This window comes from Tachyglossus aculeatus, unplaced genomic scaffold (genome assembly GCF_015852505.1).
Source record: "Tachyglossus aculeatus isolate mTacAcu1 unplaced genomic scaffold, mTacAcu1.pri scaffold_1_arrow_ctg1, whole genome shotgun sequence".
Taxonomy (NCBI): domain Eukaryota; kingdom Metazoa; phylum Chordata; class Mammalia; order Monotremata; family Tachyglossidae; genus Tachyglossus; species Tachyglossus aculeatus.
Genome location: NW_024044915.1, coordinates 3,789,802 through 3,808,051, shown reverse-complemented (window position 1 = coordinate 3,808,051; position 18,250 = coordinate 3,789,802). Strand labels below are relative to the sequence as shown.

At 45.1% G+C, this 18,250-nt stretch overlaps 1 pseudogene; it reads left to right on the top strand.

Annotated features, from left to right (window-relative positions):
* Positions 1 to 1,007: 1,007 nt before the first annotated feature.
* Positions 1,008 to 17,597, top strand: LOC119923463 (annotated as a pseudogene).
* Positions 17,598 to 18,250: the final 653 nt, after the last annotated feature.

The window sequence follows — 18,250 nt, the reverse complement described above, 5'->3', positions numbered from 1 at the left end:
GGAAATAAGGAATTGGGAGGAAGGATGAGAAATTTGGTTTCAGACATTTGGAGCTTGAGGTGTGTAAGGGAAATCCATGCAGAGATATCCTGCTGGAAAGAGGAAATCTATTATTGCAGTGAAGGTGTAGGCAGTAAGGCAGATTTAGGATTCATTTGCATGGAAGTGGTGGTTAAAGCAAGGTGTGGCTGAGCTTCACCAAGGAAGTGAGTATAAAGTACAAAGGGAGTGGTGTTAGAAAATGGAGTCCTGAAGGGCCCCTACAGTTAGGGAGTAGAAAAGAAAGGAAGAATAGGTAAATGGGGCTGAGACGGAGTAGCCAGAGAGTTGAGGAGAAATATAGATGAAGCTTCCAGGAGCAGATAATGGTCCATAGAATCAAAGGCAGCCACGAGGTCTAAGAGTCCATTAGACTGACAAGGAGAAGGCAAGGACAAGGTCATTTGTTGCTTTGGAGAAAGTGGTTTCAGAGGAGTGGAGAGGGTGGAAGCTAGATTTTAGGGGGTCAAAAATGGAATTGGAAGAGAGGAAGTGCCCAATGCATACAACTTCTTTGAGGAGTTTGCAGAGGAAACAGAATGATCAAATGGGATGGTAGATGAGAAGTAGAGTGAGATTCAAAGTTTAGAGTAGTTTATTTTTTTGTAAAGGGCAGAGATGAGCATGTTAGAAGGCAGAGGAGAATGAATCTCTTGAGAGACAGCTGGGATGAATGAGAGAGTAGATGATGGAGTAGAAGGGGAACGTTTTATGAAAGTCATGCTTGATGATTTCAACCTCATCTACATAGTATTTGACAAGGTCAAGGGTGAATGTAGGGGGAGATGGTAGGGAAACTGGAGCTTTCAGTTGTGAGTTTGAGGTCTGGAATAATTCTTGAGGTGAAGGGTATACACCTAGACTTTTACAGCTGAGGGGAGTCCCTGGGCTGCCACGGCCATCCTCCCACAATCCACCCCTTCTCCTCCCCTGTCCCAAACAGCAGGCTGGGTTGAGCTATGCGAAGTATGGAGGGAGATTCAAGCCAAAGTGTAGCCTCCACAGTTGGAGGTGGGTGCTTCAGCACAGAAAGGGGGCTCCGACTTGCTGATGCTATCTTCCCCCTCACCCCACCCTTTAATTGTTTCCACTTGCCTACAGAACACTCTCCCCACTCCAGTTCATACTTCACTCTTCTGCCCTGATCATTTTTCTATAAAAAATGTTTTGTTCATGTTTCCCCACCCCTCTAGTGGTTGCCCATCTTCTTCAGTATCAAACAGAGGCTTCTCACCATTGGCACCAAGGCAGTTGATCACCTTGCCCCCTAATACCTTAACCTGACTACTCTCCTGCTACAACCCAGCCCACATACTTTTCTCCTCTAATGCCAACCTGTACATTGATCTCATCTATCTCATCGTCAACTCTCACTCATTCCCTTCGACTAGTCCAGAGCACGCTCCCTTCTTCACATCCAGCAGATGATCACTCTCCCCACCTTTAAAACCTAAATAAAAGCATACCTCCTCCAAGAGGACTTCCCCGACTAAGCCTTCATTTCCTTTTCTCCTTGTTTCTTCTGTGTCACCCCTACAACTTGGATTTGTACCCTCCATCAGCCCCACAGCATTTATGTACTTATCCATAATTTATTTATTTATATTAATGCATTTCTTCTCATCCAGACTTGTAAGCTTACTGTGGGCAGAGAATGTAACTATAAACTCTTTCACATTTTACTCCATGTGCATTGTATATGATGTAGTGGATAGAACACAGCCCTGTGAGTCAGAAGGTTAAGGGATGTAATCCTGGTTCTGCCACTAGTCAGCTGTGTGATCTTGGACAAGTCACTTTCCTTCTCTGTACCTCAGTTCCCTCATCTGTAAAATGTGGATTGAGACTGAGAGGCCCCCTTTGGGACAGGGACTGTATCCAACCTTTTTTCGTGTACCCACTCCAAAATTTAGTACACTGTACATAGTAAGCAATTAAAATACCACAATTATTATTATTATAATTACTCTCTCAATTTTTAGTGCAGTGCTCGGCACACAGTGCAGTGCTCGGCACACAGTAAATGCTCAGTAAGTTTCAATAAGGTCACAAGAAGCAGTGTGGCTATGAGAAGCAGCATGGCTCAGTGGAAAAACCATGGTCTTTGGAATCAGAGGTCATGGGTTCAAATCCCGGTTCCACCACATGTCTGCTGTGTGACCTTGGGCAAGGCACTTAACTTCTCTGAGCCTCAGTTACCTCATCTGTAAAACTGGGGATTAAGACTGTGAGCCCCATGTGGGAAAACCTGACCACATTGTATACCCCCAGCGCTTAGAACAGTGCTTTGCACATAGTAAGCGCTTAACAAATGCCATTATTATTATGTTAGAACTTGATTGACTGATTGATATTGTTATTGTGTTTGCGAAATGCTTCTATGTGTCAAGCACTATTCTAGATTCTGTAATAGATACAAGTTAATCTGGTCAGACACAGTCTCTATACCACATGGGACTCACAGTCTAAGCAGGAGGAAGAACAGGCAATAAATCCCCATTTTACAGAGGAGGAAATTTAGGCTCATGGAAGTTAAGTGACTTGCCCAAGGTCACACAACAGGTAAGTGGCAGTGGTGAGATTAAAACTGACTCCCAGTCTCCTGCTCCTTCCATTAGGTCATGCTGCTCAGAACGTTAGGTCATGCTGCTCAGAACCTGACCCAGAAGAGTCTCCAGACTGAACAAGGGCTATTTGGCAAAGGGACATACAACCTGAGGACATGTAGGGTTTTTGTGTTCTAAGAGATGCCCGGACTTTTCCAAAGCCTTGGTCCTACTGAGGTCATTGACTCCTGGTATTCCTCTGGAGATTCTAATGTGATTTCTGGCTCTTGCTTTTTGCAGTGCTTGTGGGTACCCAGGTGCAGAGTACAAGGCAATTTTCCTTGGTGACTATGATTACTCCCTGTCTGGGAGTAGGGTGGGCTGCAGGAGAGCAAGGAGGAAGACTGGAGGCTGTGATCACTTAGGTCACTGGAAACAAAGACAATCAAGTGGAACTGGAAAATCTTGCATCTCTCAAAAGCATTCCTATAAATATTTCCCCATGCCCACTCCCTCCAACATGCTAGAGTGAGACCTGCCCCCAGTCAGGCAATGCATCAGTGTATCCAGTGAACCCTCCGGGGAGTCTGCAACTTCTAAAGACTTGCTCATCTGAACATCTCTGAGTCAAACTGTCCCTTCAGAGAGAAGAGGTTGATAGTTTTCTCTTTGAGATTTAGAGCCTTCACCATGAGGACTAGTCTTCTCTGGATGATTCAATTTACCCAGATTCATGGTTCCCATTTTAAGATGGCAAAATGTCCATGAACTCTGGAGAGAAATTCTTCTAGCAGCTATTACCAAGATGGAGATTTGGTTATTGGAGGACTCCTCTCTCTGGATTTGATTCAGAGTCATTTAGGTGCTGACAATAACTTCACGATACAGCCACGTTTCTTCCCTAAGCCTACGCAGTAAGCATTTGTGTTTCCTATAGTCTAGAATGGGCAGTAAAGGAGTGGAAATGTGAGGAAGGGCAGAAGGCATTAATGCTGGGTCACTGCCTTTATCAACTTCAGAGGGGAATGGTGTTGGGAGTAGAGCTGGATATAAAATATCTGTCCAAATGTTGTTGTTCAGGAACCTCAAAGAGCTTAGAGAATTTTCTGGGGTCAGAAGAACATCTCAGAACTATACATCCTCTACCTTTACTTTCTTGTGCTCAATGAGTCAGGACATACTGCTGTTTTGTATCTGTACACCGTTCTCCTGATTTCTTCCCTGGCTGCATTTCCTCCCAAGGTTGTTTTGCATCAGTCACATCCCAGCTCGCACCCCACACCCCAACAGGGCCCACCTAGGTCATATCCTGGCCACATTATGGTTTCCCAACCAGCCTTACAGGGAAGGTTTTTTACTCACTTTCTGCTTGGCCTCCAGAGCTAACAAGGACTTTCTCTTCTCTGCACCTGTTCCACTGCTGTTCTACAATTTTGTTGTACATCCAATAACCTGTGCTGCCTCTTCTGTCCTTCCCATTGCAGGTATTAATCCAAGCATTACCAGCATCTTCTGGCCCTAGTGTTTGCTGTGGAGGAGATCAACAAGGACCCCATCCTCTTACCCAACATTTCTCCGGGCTTCCACATCTTCAACGTCCACTTCCTTAACCATATTGCCATAGAGAGTTCCATGGCTTTGCTCTCTGGAAGAACTGCTGTAGTGGTCCCAACTACAGCTGTGAGCAGGAGCGGCAGGACAAGCTGGTGGCTGTCATAGATGGGATGTCTTTAGAAGTATCTATGACCAGCTCCTGGGTTCTGGGTCTCTACAAGTTCTCACAGGTAAGGGATCCTGACTCAATCCTATTCTCATGGCAACAGAACAGAATTAGGGCACCAGAGCAGAGTTCAGTTTGTTGTGAGGGCTCTTGTCCATATATCAGTTCAATCTTCCTTTGTAAAGTACCAGTTGATTTTCTGATTTCATTGGGTTGGAAAATATTTCTTCCAAAATGGAGATTCAATACCTGTCTTCCCTTCTACTTAGACTGTTAGCTCCATGTTGTATCTGATGATCTTGTATCTAGCTCAGATACAGTCCTTGGCACAAAGTAAGCACTTAACAAATACCACAATTATTAGCCATAGATTGTGAGTTCCTTAAGGGACAACATCCATATGCTGGTTCCCATTACTTAGTACAGTGTCCTGCATTCAGTAAGAACACAATAAATAGTCTTAGTACTAGTGTCTCTGTGCACTTACTATGTTCATGACACGCAGTATGTCCATAGAAATATGCTGCTGTCTCATAACTCTACAGGCCACATCACTACTTTTGCATCAGTGACTAGTGATTACTGTGGACATTAAACCATAACACTTATGTACGTATGTTCAAACCCTGTTGTGATACCTCTCTGTAATTTATTTTATTTCCTGATTCCCCCATTAGATTATAAGGTCTTTGAGGGCACTGATAATGTTTATTAACTTTATCATACTCGTCTAAGATCTCAGTACAAGGGTCTGAACATAGTAAGTGCACAGAGACACTAGTACTAAGAATATTTATTGTGTTCTTCCTGAATGCATAACACTGTACTAAGTACTGGGAACCAGCATATGGATGTTGTCCCTGAAGGAACTCACAATCCATGGCTAATAATTGTGGTATATGTTAAGTGCTTACTTTGTGCCAAGGACTGTATTAAGTTCTGAGCTAGATACAAGATCATCAGATACAACATGGAGCTCACAGTCTAAGTAGAAGGGAGAACAGGTATCGAATCGCCCTTTTGTAAATTACAGAACTGAAGCAGAGAGAAGTGAAATGACTTGCCCAAGATGACATACCAGGTAAGTGGCAGAACTAGGATAAGAAACCAGGTCATCTGACTCTCAGGCCTGTTCTCTTTCCACTGGGTCACACAGATTATAATTGATTGATGTGCTCTAAGTGAATATTCATTTTGATTTCACTGGGAGGGTTACAGATATATGTCTCCCAACATTTCTGTGGGATTGCTGATCAGCATCAGAAAATCCCCACTCCATGTGCTCCAGAGATGGGACTCTCACATCTTGCAGATGGGAATTTGAGTAGCAGGAGAAAGGTCAGCAGGACCAGTAGAGGGAAGAAAGCCTGGGGTTTAAAATCAGAGATCAGCAGGGATTCGGGGTCTGTCAGGGGGTGTTGTGCAATCCAAGAAAATAACAGAAATGGATGGGTCATGGGACGAGGGTGATGTGTCTTGGTGGCATAGTGGGGAGAGCAGAATGTAGTGGGTTCCGAGAAGAAGTGACTGATTCAATAAAATTGGACGCTGTAGTTGAGTGTGGAAAAGCTCATGGAAACTATAACCTGAGTCTATGTGGTGACAAATGACTGGGATCTCAAGTGTGGGACAAATAGACAGTAAAAAAGTTCACAATGGCGGTCCAGCCTCTCATGCCCCAACTTGGAACTCCTCCCTCTTCACATCAGACAGACCACAGTTCTTCTCACATTCAAATCCATCCTAACATCCTACCTCCTTCAACAATCCTTCCCCCATTGTTTTGACAGGGTCCTGAGCCATATCATCCTTTCAGCCAACTCTAGTACTTACGAATGTATTTATTACCACCCTCAGCACTGAAGTGTATATATGCCCTTACTCATTTTTTTGAACCACTTGGGTTGTAAATACTTTCAAATATGTTTCCCCAATTAGAGTGTGAAGGCAGAACATGTGTCACTTCATCATTCTATGTTGCCCAAGTGCCTAGTACAATGAATAGCTCCATGTAGGTGCTCAATAATTATTGGTACTACTACTATTATCACTACCAACTGTGATGGAAAACTGGAGGATGGAGGGAATTCAGGGATTGGTCGTGAAGATAATCCATAATTGCCCTTCACACCTCCAGCTACCAGTATGCCTATTTCTACCCAAAACCATTTCCCCCATACTACCCACTTAGTTGTACCAATTCAATCAATCAATCGTATTTATTGAGTGCTTACTGTGTGCAGAGCACTGTATGTACTAAGCGCTTGGGAAGTACAAGTTGGCAACATATAGAGACGGTCCCTACCCAACAGTGGGCTCACAGTCTAGAAGGGGGAGACAGAGAACAAAACAAAACGTATTAACAAAATAAAATAAATAGAATAGATATGTACAAGTAAAATAAATAGTTTATTTATTAAATAATGAATATATTTATTTATTCCTCCAGAATCCTCCACCTCTGCACTCCTCCCCAAAACCTGAAGTCCCATAGTGGAAAGTTAAATGAAGAGAGGAAATAGGGCACAGCTATGTGAAGTGGATTTTCTCTCAGTCCACCCCAAGAATTATTTCCCAAACTAACCCACCCCCATCCCCACCCTGCAAAAGCTGAGACTTTCCTTGCCTCCATGTTGAATGCTTCCAGAGGCTTAAATGTCATGGCCCTGTTCAGCACTTCTATGACTATCCCACTTCATCTCCTCTCTCTCCTCCAACCTAGCCCTCCCCGACCTACTCCTGGCTTTCTCAGCTGCTGCTCTGTTTCAGGTAGGCTGGAATTAGAATGGACTGACTTTTAAGTTCTTTAGGTTTTAGAATGAGCCTGATTTTCAGGTAAACATCATCGCCTGCCTCCAGTGAATGCTAAAATCCTGGACATGTCCATTGACATCGTGGTCCAGGCATAACGTCCCAGAAAGTCTATTTCTGAAGCACAAGCATGCTTAAAAATAACTAAGAGGAGCCTAAGAAGTTCTAGGGTGGCTTTAGATAGCTCAAGGAAGCCATCTGTCTCAGGTCCAGGAAGCTGCCTCTGAGGAGTGAGTCATCCTGGTGAAGAGGATAAATGTGTTCAGCTCTGTTTATGTCTTGGAGAGATGCCAAAACTCCCTCTGAAGGGAATTTCTAAGAGCAGAAATTGCAAAGGAAAGGACTCCATCTAATTCACCTCGATTTCTGCTTTCTCAAATCATATGGGACATTCTTAGTCAGGGCATTGTTTTGAGGGAGTGAACATAAATGCAATGAACTTCTCCAGTCTTTGATCAGAATTGGAGAGGCAGTCTTTGGAAAATGGAACATCGTTGTATGCCTGTATATGTGTGTCAGTCTTTTCCCTGGTCCACCCCACCTCTTAAACCACTCTGCCTCCATGTAGATCTGCTATGGTCCAATGGACCCCATTCTCGAGGATAAAGCTCAGTTCCTGTCTCTCTATCAAATCTCTATGATGTCTCCAGATCTGCACTTGGGAATGATCTGTCTCAGGAAACATTTTCACTGGGTCTGGATCGGTCTCCTGGTCACCAATGACATTAGAGGAGAGACGTTCACCAAGACAATGACAGAGGAAATGGCCAAGAATGGAATCTGTGTGGCTTACACTGAGAGAATCCAGGAATACTTTACTGAAGGAACATATCCATTTGAGTCTTATTAAACAAACATTATTAAATCATCAGTCAATGTGGTTATTGTCTATGGGGATACATTCTCTTTATTGATTTTTGTACTTAATATGAATAGTGGTCCTGTTTTTGGTAAAGTTTGGGTCACCACCTCTGATTGGGATTTTACCACAAATTCCTATGACAAAAGTTATAACTTTTTCCAAGGTGCCTTGTTATTTTCAGGTCACAGGAATGACATTCTGGGTTTCAGGTATTTTGAGCAGACCCTGAACCTTGGGAAATATCCATAGGATGTGTTTCTACAGTCGTTCTGGGGATGGGCTTTTGATTGTCCACGTGTAGAAGAACGGGAAGGATTGTCAGTGTCAGGACTGTGTCATGAAAATGGTACTTTGGAGAGCTGGCCCATGGCCTTCTGGGACAGAGTTACAGTGTGTACGGTGCTGTGTATGCCATAGCTCATGCCCTCCATCAAAAACACTTGTCTGGGAAGGAGATGGAAACGTTTGGGGGTGGACCAAGTCAAGTTCCTCGTCCATGGCAGGTAATCCTTCCCCCCTTCCCTGAAGTGCAACTCTATAAGGAGGCTACTGTCAGCCTGTAGCCATTGGCAATATGAACCCAGTTTAAGTCTTGAGTGTCGCTTGCTTAGGTCTTGGATTGGTTTGGCCATCACTGGGGGAGAGGATCATTTACTGAGGTGACAGAGATATTTAGAGGTACTAAAATCCACCTCCCTCCTGGAATCAGTTCCCTACTACACCCGTTAACACCTGTCTTTTCCTTAAAGATCTCCAGCTGGTCTTTACAGTCCCCTCAGCTCCTTGGGCTCAGGTTATGATGGGAACATCGAGGGGTGAGCAGATGGTGATGGGCTGGACTCCAGTCACTCATGTTAATCTTTCCCTCCAGCTCAACTCGCTCCTAAAGAATACTCGATTCCACACCAAGGCTGGTGACCAGGTCGATTTGGGTGACCACAGCAGGGTGACGAGTAGATTTGAAATCTTGAACAAACAGATTTTACAGAATGACACCAGAGCCCATGTCAAAGTGGGAGATTTTATCCCCCCAGCCCCATCTGGAAATGATTTCACAGTCAGTGAAGAGAGGATAAATGGGACCAGCTATTTTCTCAGGTAATGTAGTAGTAATCCTAATAGTAGTCCTAGTACAAGTCCTAGTAGTAGTAATATGATTAGCAGTAGTAAGAAAAGTAAAAGTAGTAGTATAAGTAGTGGGAAGAGGAGGAGGATGAGGATATGGCTGTGGGAAGGCAAGGAGGAGGATTTATTGAGGATCCACTTGGTGCAGTGCACTGTATTAGGTACTTGGGAAGTACAGAAGCATGAAGAGACAGGTTTTCTGCCCACAAGGATCTTACCTTCTATCAAGGAGGTAAAAGTCAATTCCGCTGTCTGTCAGGACACAGAAGGGAAATGATTCTCCTCTGGCAGCATCCTTGGGTTTTGGTTCCCACTGATGGTTGCACACAAACTGAAATAACCAGCTCCACTAGAAAAAAAACAAACAAACCAAAAAAACCAAGAATCAGCTTGTTGAATGTTGTATATTGAATGTTAATGATTTTGCAGCCTCAGATTTTCTTTATCATTACACTTGCTTTTTTCCACTCTATCATTAGTCTTGATCTGAAGATGAAAATTACTGGGACAACTCAGCCTACATATGTACTCATGCCTCAGTAACCTAGAGGATAGAGGTCAGATTGTCCATGTGATGGCACAATATCTGTCAACAAATAGGAGCGGGAAAGGTGATTGAGTGTTTTAAAGCCTATGTTAAAGAATTTTGGTATGATGCATAGGTGGACGGGCAACCACTGGAGGTTCTTGATGTGGGGAAACACGGACTGAAGGTATTTGTATAACAATTATCCGGGCAGCAGAATGAAATATGGACTGGAGTGGGGAAAGACAGAAACCAGAGAGGTCAGCAAGGAGGCTGGTACAGTAATCAAGGCGGGATAAGACAAGTGCTTGGATTAATCAATCAATCAATCAATCGTATTTATTGAGCGCTTACTATGTGCAGAGCACTGTACTAAGCGCTTAGCACTGTACTAACATGATAGCAGTATGGATAGAGAGGAAAGAACAGATTTTAGTGATGCTGTGAAGGTTGAACTGACAGGATTTAGTGATAGATTGAATATGTATGTTGAATGAGAGTGATGAGCTAAGGATAACCACTAGGTTATGGGTTTGGAACACAGGAAAGATGGTGATAGGAAAGTTGAGGGGGAGGACAGGGTTTGGGTCGAAGTTCTGTTTTGAATATGTTACGTTTGAAATGGTGTCAGGACATGCTAGTACTGATGTATTAAAGGCAGGAGCAAATGAAAGACTGCAGATAGGGAGAGTGATGAGGGCTGTAGATGTAGATTTGGGAATCATCTGCATAGAGGTGGTAGTTGAAGCCAGAAGCCATGGGAATGAATGAATTCGCCAAGGGAGTGGGTGTAGATGGAAAATACAAAACTGAAGTTTGAGGGACACTCACAGTTAACGGGTGCGATGAAGAGAAGGAGCCCTCAAAAGAGACTGAGAGTGAGCAGGCAGAGAGATAGGAGGAGGAGAACAAGGAGAGGTCAGTGTCAGTGAAACCGAGGTTGGATAATGCTTTCCAGGAGACAGGGGTCGTCGACACTGTCAAAGGGAGACAAGAGGTCAAGTAGGATTATGATGCAGTAGAAGCCATTGGAAGTGGTAAGAAGGAGATCATCTGTGAACTTTGAGAAGATGATTTCTGAATATCGAAGGGAACAGAAGCCAGATTGGAAGGGGGCAAGGAGGGAATTGGAGAAGAGGAATTTGAGACAGTTGGTATAGACAAGTCACTTGAGGACTTTGGGGAGGAATGGTAGGTGGGAGATGGAGTGATAACTGGAGGGACCTGTGGGATAAAGGGAGGGTTTATTTAGGTTAACGGAGACATGAGCATGTTTGAAAGCAGTGGGGAAGAAAGCATTGGAGAGCAAACAGTTGGAGATGGCTGTTATTGGGAGAAGATGGGAGAGGGCAAATGCTTTGATAAGATATGAAGGGATAGGGTCAGATGCACAAGTAGAGGGGATGGATTTTAAGAGAAGGCAGGAAATCTCCTCTAGAGGTACTGCTGGGAAAGATAGGACTGTGAATATAGGATAGGATAGGATAAGATAGGATAAGAGAAGTAACTTGGTTTAGTGGGAGGAGCACGGATTTGGGGGTCAGGGGTCATGGGTTCTAATCCCAGCGCTGCCACTTGTCAGCTTTCTGACTTTAGGAAAGTCATTTCAATTCCCCGTGCCTTAGGGACTTCATTTAAATAATAATGGCATTTGTTAAGCGCTTACTATGTGCAGAGCATTGTTCTAAGCGCTGAGGGGGAATACAAGGTGATCAAGTTGTTCCACGTGGGGCTCACAGTCTTAATCTCCATTTTACAGATGAGGTAACTGAGGCTCAGAGAAGTTAAGTGACTTGCCCAAGGTCACACACAGCAGACATGTGGCCATGACCTCTGACTCCAAAGCCCGTGCTCTTTCCACTGAGCCACGCTGCTTCATTTGTACAATGGGGATTAAGACTGGGAGCCCCACTTAGGACAACCTGATTACCTGATTACCCCAGCGATTAGAACAGTGTTTGGCACATAGTAAGTGCTTAACAAATAACATCATCATTTTTATTATTATTATAGTAGAGTTGAAGAAGGGGAAGGAGAAGGAAGAGACTGGAGAGGAGCAGGGGAGATTTTGGGTAGATCATCAATCAATCAATCAATCAATCGTATTTATTGAGCACTTACTGTGTGCACAGCACTGTACGAAGCGCTTGGGAAGTACAAGTTGGTAATGTATAGAGACAGCCCCTACCCAACAGTGGGCCCACAGTCTAGAAGGGGGAGAGAGAGAACAAAACCAAACATATTAACAAAATAAAATAAATAGAATAGATATCAATCAATCAATCAATCAATTAATCGTATTTATTGAGCGCTTACTATGTGCAGAGCACTGTACTAAGCGCTTGGGAAGTACAAATTGGCATCACATAGAGACAGTCCCTACCCAACAGTGGGCTCACAGTCTAAAAGGGGGAGACAGAGAACAGAACCAAACATACCAACAAAATAAAATAAGTAGGATAGAAATGTACAAGTAAAATAAATAAATAGAGTAATAAATATGTACAACCATATATACATATATACAGGTGCTGTGGGGAAGGGAAGGAGGTAAGACGGGGGGGATGGAGAGGGGGACGGGGGAGAGGGGGAGAGGAAAGAAGGGGCTCAGTCTGGGAAGGCCTCCTGGAGGAGGTGAGCTCTCAGCAGGGCCTTGAAGGGAGGAAGAGAGCTAGCTTGGTGGATGGGCAGAGGGAGGGCATTCCATCATCATCATCATCATCAATCGTATTTATTGAGCGCTTACTATGTGCAGAGCACTGTACTAAGCGCTTGGGAAGTACAAATTGGCAACATATAGATACAGTCCCTACCCAACAGTGCCAGGTGGATGACGTGGGCCGTGGTTCGATGGCGGGACAGGCAAGAAAAAGGCACGGTGAGGAGATTAGCAGCAGAGGAGCGGAGGGTGTGGGCTGGGCTGTAGAAGGAGAATAGGGAGGTGAGGTAAGAGGGGGTGAGGTGATGGAGAGCCTTGAAACCGAAGGTGAGGAGTTTCTGCCTGATGCACAGATTGATTGGTAGCCACTGGAGATTTTTGAGGAGGGGAGGAACATGCCCAGAGCGTTTCTGGACAAAGACATTCCGGGGAGCAGCATGAAGTATGGATTGAAGTGGGGAGAGACACGTAGATGGGAGATCAGAGAGAAGGGTGATGCAGTAGTCCAGACAGGATAGGATGAGAGCTTAAAGGAGGAGGGTAGCAGTTTGGATGGAGAGGAAAGGGCAGATCTTGGCAATGTTGCAGAGCTGAGACCGGCAGGTTTTGGTGACGGCTTGCATGTGAAGGGTGAATGAGAGAGCGGAGTCGAGGATGACACCAAGGGTGCGGGCTTGTGAGACGGGAAGGATGGTAGTGCCGTCAACAGTGATGGGAAAGTCAGGGAGAGGGCAGGATTTGGGAGGGAAGACAAGGAGTTCAGTCTTGGACATGTTGAGTTTTAGGTGGCGGACAGACATCCAGATGGACATGTCCTGAAGGCAGGAGGAGATGCGAGCCTGGAGGGAGGGGGAGAGAACAGAGGCAGAGATGTAGATTTGGGTGCCATCAGTGTAGAGATGATAGTTGAAGCCGTGGGAGCGAATGAGGTCACCAAGGGAGTGAGTGTAGATCATGCCTGATAGTTTCAATTTTCTCAATGAAGTAGGTCATTAGGGGCAAGGGATGTGGAGGTTGGGGGTGGGGGAGGGGCAATGGGCTTGAGAAGCGAATTAAATGTCTGAAACAACTAGTAAGGGATATTGGGATGGACATCAATAAGGATGGACTAAGAATTTTGCTGGGCAGAGGAGAGGGCAGAGTTAAAGCACTCAAGGATAAAAGATGAAGTGAATAAAATCTGCCTGTTACCTAGATTTCTGACAGCAGCGCTCTGTGGCTTGTGCACAAGAGTGAAGGAAGCAGACTTTGCAGGTGATCCGGGGCTGTGGGTTAGTGGTACAAGATCAGCGAAGTAATAAGAATACTCTCATACAGTAGAGAGGGTGGTTGAGGGTGTCAATTTGGTCATCAAAAGAAGATAGTTTGAGTATTCGTTCATTCATTCAATCGTATTTATTGAGCACCTTTCGTGTGCAGAGCACTGTACTGAGCGGTTGGAAAGTACAATTTGGCAACAGATACAATCCCTACCCAACAGCCGGCTCACTGTCTAGAAGGGGGGGAGACAGCCAACAAAACAAAACAAGTAGACAGGCATCAATAGCATCAAAAGAAATAAATACTTGAGAAAATTGGATGGAGTCAAAAGACCAGAGGTCTCTGTGGGAGAATAGGACAGGTTTGTAGGGAGGAGGTGTGTAGGAGAGAAAGCAGGTGAGGAGGTTGTGGTCAGATAGGGGAATTTCAGAGTTGGTGAGGATAGAGATTGTTCAGAGGCTGGAGATGATGAGATGAAGTGTGTTTCCAGGTTTGTGTATGTGTGTATATGCATGTGTGTATGTTTCCTGTCGATTCCATCTTCACAGCATCGTTAAAAGCCACCCTTTCCTCTCCATCCAAACTCCTATCACGTTAACCCAAACACTTATCCTATCCCACCTTGATTACTGTACCAGTCTCATTGCTGACCTCCCTTCCTCCTGTCTCTAGGCACTCCAGTCCATACTTTCTTTCATTCATTCAATCATATTGATTGAGCGCTTACTGTGTACAGAGCACTGTACTAAGCGCTTGGGAAGTACAAGTTGGCAACATATAGAGACGGTCCCTACCCAACATCGGGCTCACAGTCTAGAAGTGGGAGAGAGGAAACAAAATAAAACATATTAACAAAATGAAATAAATGGAATAGTAAATATGTACAAGTAAAATAGAGTACTAAATAAATACAAACATATATACAGGTGCTGTGGGGAGGGGAAGGAGGAAAGGCAGGGGGATGGGGAGGGGGGAGGGGGAGAGGAAGGAGGGGGCTAAGTCTGGGAAGGCCTCCTGGAGGAGGTGAGCTCTCAGTAGGGCTTTGAAGGGAGGAAGAGTGCCAGCTTGGCAGATGTGCAGAGGGAGGGCATTCTGGGCTAGGGGGGAGGACGTGGGCCGGGGGTCGGCGGCGGAACAGGCGAGAACGAGGCACAGTGAGGAGGTTAGTGGCAGAGGAGTAGAGGGTGCGGGTTGGGCTGTAGAAGGGAAGAAGGGAGGTGAGGTAGGAGGGAGCAAGGTGATGGAGAGTCTTGACGCCGAGAGTGAGGAGTTTTTGCCTGATGCGTAGGTTGATTGGTAGCCACTGGAGATTTTTGAGGTGGGTAGTAACATGCCCAGAGCGTTTCTGCACAAAGATGATCCAGGCAGCAGCGTGAAGTATAGATTGAAGTGGGGAGAGACAGGAGGATGGGAGAGCAGAGAGGAGGCTGATGCAGTAATCCAGTCGGGATAGTATACTTCACTCTGCTGCCCGGATCATTTTTATACAAACACCTTCAGTCCATGTCTCCCCACTCCTCAAGAACCTTCAGTGGATGCCCATCCACCTAGACATCATACAGAAATTCTTTACCATTTGCTTCAATCACCTTGCACCCTCCTGCATCACCTCACTATCTTCCTACTACAAATCAGCCAGCACACTTTGCTCCTCTAATGCTAACCTTCTCACTGTTTCTCAATCCCATCTATCTCTTCGCCGACCACTCATCCACATCCTGCCTCTGGCCTGGCACGCTCTCTCTCCTCCTATCCAACAGACATTTACTCTCCCCCTGCTCAAAGCCTTATTGAAGGTACATCTCCTCCAAGAGGCCTTCCTTGATTAAGCCCTCCTTTCCTCTTCTCCCACTCTCTTCTGTATCCCCCTGACTTGTTCCCTTTATTCATCCCCCTCCCAGGCCGACAGCACTTGTACATATATTTGTAATTTAATTTATATATTTTCATTAATGTCTGTCTCCCCCTCTAGACTGTAAGCCTGTTGTGTGCAGGGGATGAATCTGTTCATTGTTGCATTTTGCTCTCCCAGGCGCTAAATACAGTGTTCTGCATATAGTATGTGCTCATTAAATACAACTGAATGAATTAAGGAATGAATGAATGGTGAGTGGGTGAGCTGGGGTGGAGCGCGAGGTCAATGGAGTTGAGGAGTGATAGAGAGTGGCCAGAGGAAGGGCCATCATGAACGCTTATGTGGATATTGAAGTCCCTAAGGACCAATGCAGGGATGGAGAAAGAGAGAAGGAATGTGAGGAAGAGCTCAAAATGGTTAAAAAAATTGTAGGTGGGGTCTCGTGAGGTGGAGATTACTGTGACTGGTACTTGGAGTGGGTGATATTATCGAATAACCATCTAATGGGAGAGATGGACATTAAAATAAATTACTGAGTGAGGAATTAAAAATATAAGAATATGTACCTACCATATTGGCAGAAGAGCTTGTTTCTGCACTGAGGGAGATAGAATGATAACTAAGGTACCCGAAGAGATTTATAGATAAAAGTGTAGAACCATCCAAAGATAGCCATGTGCTCTGCCTACCCTGAAGTGATAGACATGGAGGCAAGGGAATCTAGTTAATTCGATATTTGGGGGATAAACTAGAGGCTCTGATTTGGGTGAGTTCTGTTGTTCTCTTCGTACTGTGTAACTCCCATCTCCTCTTACCTAGTAAAGCTTCATGCCATTCAAAGTCCATCCCAGTAATTGTACAACTGGGCTGGGAGGGGGAGTTATTGAATGAGATCCAAGATTTTCATTCTGACCCAGAAGGCCCGAGGACTGTGGAAAATGGTTAAAGAATGATCTCAAGTCTGCCCATGATTGGAACTGACTGTCTCATGCCCCTTTGTAAGGCGTGTAGTATTGCCCAGAGATCACCATAGACTTTCTTTTCTTCCCCCATTCCCCTGAGTCTTACAAAGGAAAGCCAATTCCCACTGTCCCTTTACCTCTTTCCTGTCCATGATCATATCCCTTGTTCCGTGTGCAGTGAGAGCTGTGGGCCGGGATTCAGGAAAACAGCTCGGGAAGGAAAAGCTGCCTACTGTTATGACTGTGTCCCTTGTTCCAAAGGAGAGATCAGCAATCAGACAGGTAGGTGTCTGCAGAGATGGTTCTTCTTGGTGAAAGAGCGGTGATCAGATCAAATCTTTCTGGGAAGGCTTTCTGAGAGCAGGAAATCAATTGGGGTTAGGAGTTGACACTTTAGGATGCCTAGAGTATGGAACCCTTCCGCAATCAACTAAGCACTGGCTTTTCAACCCCCATCCATCTTCCCCCGCCCCCTGGTACACTTAAATCTTTCAACTCTATTGCTTTCTCCTTATCAGTATTTCTTTTAGTGTCTGTCTTCCCTGCTGGACTGGAAACTCCTTGAGGGAAGGGACCAGGTCTAGTGATTCAATTGTACTTCCCCAAGTGCTTAGTAGAGTGTTTGGCACAGAGTATGCATTCAATGAATACCACTCTTTAATTGATTGACTGATTGATTGCTTGATAATGGAGTGATGACTGATCGGAAGCTTTCATCCTTGCCACCTACAACAGCCACCCTGTCCATCCAACCTGGGATTCAGTCTCTTACAGAGGCACTAGGATGTTTGGAGGTTGTGTGTGTGTTAATTGCCCTCCTGGAACCCATAATCCTATGTGCCCTTTTGCCATGTTGGTGCTGAATTGCGGAACAACATTTCTGGTTCTACCTGGTCCATTCTTTGCGATTTGGGGAAATTCGAACAGCTCCCCTTCGGCCTTTGACTTTCTAGACTAAGCAAAACCCATCATTCAGATTGTCCTCTTCATGAAGCTCCTTCCTCCACCTGATCATCCTTGTTGACTCTCCCTTTTCCCCTTTCCACCTCTATTATGAACTTCTCACGTTCAACTACCAGACCTACCCACCTCATCCTAGGCATGGCGTGAAATCCCATTTATTCCTTTCAGATATGGATCAGTGTATAATGTGTCCTGAAGATCAGTATCCAAATTATAGAAGAGATCAGTGTAACCCGAAAATAATGACCTTCCTGTCCTATGAGGAATGACTCTGGTGTTCATAGCTCTTGGTTAGCTCCTCATAGCTCTGGTTTTGGGGATATTTATACGCCACCGGGACACGCCCATAGTTAAAGCTAATAACCGCACTCTCAGTTACATCCTCCTCACAGTCCTGCTGCTGTGCTTCCTGACCTCCTTGACCTTCACTGGCTGTCCTGGCCTGGTGAACCGTGTCTTGCGACAAATAGTCTTTGGAGTCTTCTTTTCTGTGGCTATTTCCTCCATGTTGGCAAAGACCATCAGTGCTTGGCACATAGTAAGTGCTTAACAAATACCATCATTATTATCACTGTGGTCTTGGCCTTCAGAGCCACCCAGCCAGGAAGCAGAATGAGTACTTGGTTGGGCCCCAGGGTATCTACTTCCATCACCCTCATCTGCTCCCTCATTCAAGTGGGCATCTGTGTGGTCTGGCTGGGAACTTCCCCACCGTTCCCCGACATGGATATGGCATTAGAGCCTGGTCTCATCATTGTCGAGTGCAATGAGGGCTTCACAGTTGCCTTCTACTGCGTCTTTGGCTACATGGATTCCTGGTGCTAGTCAGTTTCATTTTTGCCTTCCTGGCCAGGAGGCTACCTGACAGCTTCAACGAGGCCAGGTTCATCACGTTCAGCATGCTGGTGTTCTTCAGCTTCTG